A 3,525-nucleotide genomic window follows, 5' to 3' on the forward strand; every position below is an offset into this window, starting at 1 on the left:
AGGGACAAATGCTATATGGTGCCACTGTTGTAGAATGAGGCTGACATCGGGATGGGGGTAAGACTGAGAAAAACTGGATGAAATATGTTTCCGGCATTGACGTCTTTGGGGGAGAGAATATTTTCTATTTTAGGGCATTGTTTATCGTAAGAGTACGGAATGAGGGTTGCAGAGTGGATTATATTTAGGGTTGGGGGATGTGGGGGGGGGATTGCGTAACCAAGAGGGAGTTTTTCTTTTGCTTTTGAAGAAGAGGAGCAAAGGAGGGTGGGGTGGGGTGGGGGGGAGAGGGGTGCAACAATGAATGAATGGAATTCCAAAATCTCTGTAGATGTTCATTGAAATGAAAAATATAGAAATTTTAAAAAAGAAAATTATATTGGCTGTTGGTTTTGCATATATACTTTCCACTGTTGAGAAATTTCCCTTCCATTCCAGTTTTACTGAGTGTCTTTATCAGGAAAAGTTGTTGGATATTGTAAAATGCCTTTTCTGTATTAATGATAAGATCATAGGGTTCTTGTTATTTGCTTTGTTAATGTGGTGAACTATGTTGATTTTTTTTAATGTAGAACCATCCTTGCAAACCTGTTATGGATCTCACTTGGTCATGATGAATTTGTTTATGTGCTTTTGTATTCTGCTGGTTAAGATTTTATTAAGGACTTTCCCCCTTCTGTATTCATGAAAGATATTGATCTGTAGTTTCTTTCTTGAAAATATCTTTTTCTGGTTTTGGTGTTAGGGTTATGCTTATTTCATAGAATGTCTCTGGGAATGTTTCTTTTTTTCTATTTCTAGAAATACTTCAAATAGAATTAATGATAGATTTTCTCTGAATGTGTGGTAGAATTTAGCTATGAAGCCATCTGGGCCAGTACTTTTCTAATGGGGAAGCCTTTTTATGACCTGTTCAATTTCTTCTTTTGTGATCAGTCTGTTCAAGTGCTGTACATCTGTCTGTGTCAGTCTGGGTAGGGCATGAGTTTCAAAGAATTTGTCCATTTCCTGTTGGTTTTGAAATTTATCAAGAGTGAAACTTTTCATAGTATTTCAATATTATTGATTTAATTTCATCTGGTTCTGTTGTGATGTCACCTTTATAATTTCTTAATTGAATTATCTATGTCTTCTCTTTTTTAAAAAAAATGTTTTTCTTTGTTAAGTTTGCCAGTGGTTTGTCAATTTATTGACTTGGAAAAATGACATTTAATGTTACATAGGAAACAAATTGTATGTGTGTGACACACGTGAGCAGTGAGGAATAATTTTCTTAGTAATTTTAATTAGAATATGTGTGTGATAGGGCAAAAATTCTACCTTTAAACTATGTTGAATTCCTTCACTTTCACACCTTATCTTTGTAACACACAATTCTTCTAGATAAGCACAAGCAATAGCCAGACTCTAAGCTTTTTAGAATGTATGGAAACTGAGAGCTTATATCATTATATTTTCTGACCTCTCTTGTGAAATTTTAGAGTATTTCTACCTCCATATATATAAGTAATTCTTTTCAAATATGCATTTTAGGCCTGGGACTGGCATCTCAAAATTGCACATTATTGCGAACGGACCAGTAGTTAAAATACACACCATTTGGAAGAGAGACGAAAAATTACCGACGGTGAGTCAATACCTTGGTGATTGTCAAAGTCTAAAGGAAATGTGCTTGCTCTGCTAGTGGTAGTTAAGTCTAATTCAAGCTTCAGTGATGGCCAACAAATTGATTCCCACTCACTGAACTTTGTCAATAAAGCCTAGTAAGGCTCCAAGAATTTTCCTAGCTGTTGCCTTTAAGAAATAGTTAACTAGAAGTGTGTCCTTTAAGGGATCCGAACAGAGTGTGGAAATTATAGAACAATATCATTGATTTCACATGCAAGCAAGATTCTGTTGAAGATTATCCAAAAATGACTAGAAGAACACATTAGCAGAGAACTGCCAGAAGTCCAGGCTGGGTTTAGAAGGAAGGGGTCGTCATACTAGGGATATAGTCGCTAATATTAGATGGATCTTAGCTGAAAGCAGGGAATATAACAAGAATGTCTATCTGTGTTTCATTGGTTACGCAAAGGCATTTGACTGTGTGGATCATAACAAACTGTGGCTGACTCTGAGAAAAATGGGAATCCCAGAACACTTTATCATGCTAATGCGGAACCTATACTTGGACCAAGAGGCAGTCGTCAGAACAGAGCAGGGTAACACTGCATGGTTCAAAATAAGGAAGTTTGTCCAACAGAAATGTGTCCTATCTCCATAGCTTTTCAATCTATATGCAGAGCAGATTTTCTGGAAGGCCAAGGACTATGAGGAGAAGTGTGGCGTCAGGATTGGTGGAAGATCTATTAACAGTCTGCATTATGCATATGACACAACCAAGCTTGCTGAAACTGAGGAGGACTTCATGCACTTGCTGAAGAGGGTCAAGGACTACAGCCTCCAGTATGGACTGAGGCTCAATGTCAAAAAGATAAAGATTCTCACCAATGGACCAATTGGCAGCATCAGGATGGATGGTGAAGAGATTGAGATTGTTCACAGCTTCAGTTTGCTCAGCTCCACGGTCAACACTCTCGGTAAGAGCAGGCAGGAAATAAAAAAACGTATTGTGATGGGAAAGTCTGCTGTTAGGGACCTCTCCAAAGTTCTTGAGGGCAATGGTGCTACTCTGGAGACAAACGTGCACCTTATATAGGCCATGGTCTTTACAATCAGTTGTTATGCATCAGAGCATTGGACAATGACTTGGGAAGATAGAAGAAAAATTGATGCCTTTGAGCTGTGGGGCTAGAGAAGAGTATTGAATGTATCATGGATGGCTAAGAAAACAAACAGGTTCATCCTGGAGAGGGTTAAACCAGGCTGCTCTTGGTAGGCTAGGATTCTGAAGCTTTGTATTACATATTTTGGGTGGAGGGACCAGTTCTTAGAGATGGACATCATGCTTGGGAGGGTGGAGGTACAGCACAAGAGAAGAAGACCCTCTATGAAGTGGATTGATGTAGTGATTGAGATAATTGTGTGAGTGTGTCAGAGACAGTGAGATTGGCACAGGCAAGAGCAGGATTTAGGGCTCTTGTACATAGGGTCGCTATAAATGCCAGCGACTCAACGGCACATAACAACAACAACTACAGTATTTTGTATATTTGAATACCCAATGTTTAGGCAATAATTGAGCTTTTAGCCATTTGAAAATGTCAATGAAATCTGTCTGAGCCAATATTGAATCCATGACTAAGCAATATTTTAATGAAAACAGAAAGAATAGGTCTTTATTGTATAAAATGAAGTTTGTTTGTATTTGATATTTTTATATCTGAGGGTGTCAGCTGTGAAAACTAGGCCGGGAGCTGATTGTGGAACAGACCACCAATTACTCCTATGCAAGTTCAAGCTGAAGCTGAGGAAAATGAAACCAAATCCACAGGAGCCAAAAGATGACTTTTATTTCATCCCACCCAGCCAGAGAGGGAGGGGAAGGCGTCACTGGGCAAGGTCACCTCGGATAACAGCAAA

The sequence above is a fragment of the Elephantulus edwardii genome, unplaced genomic scaffold, assembly GCF_000299155.1.
Source record: "Elephantulus edwardii isolate Elephantulus edwardi_28Jun2011 unplaced genomic scaffold, EleEdw1.0 scaffold00322, whole genome shotgun sequence".
Lineage (NCBI taxonomy): Eukaryota > Metazoa > Chordata > Mammalia > Macroscelidea > Macroscelididae > Elephantulus > Elephantulus edwardii.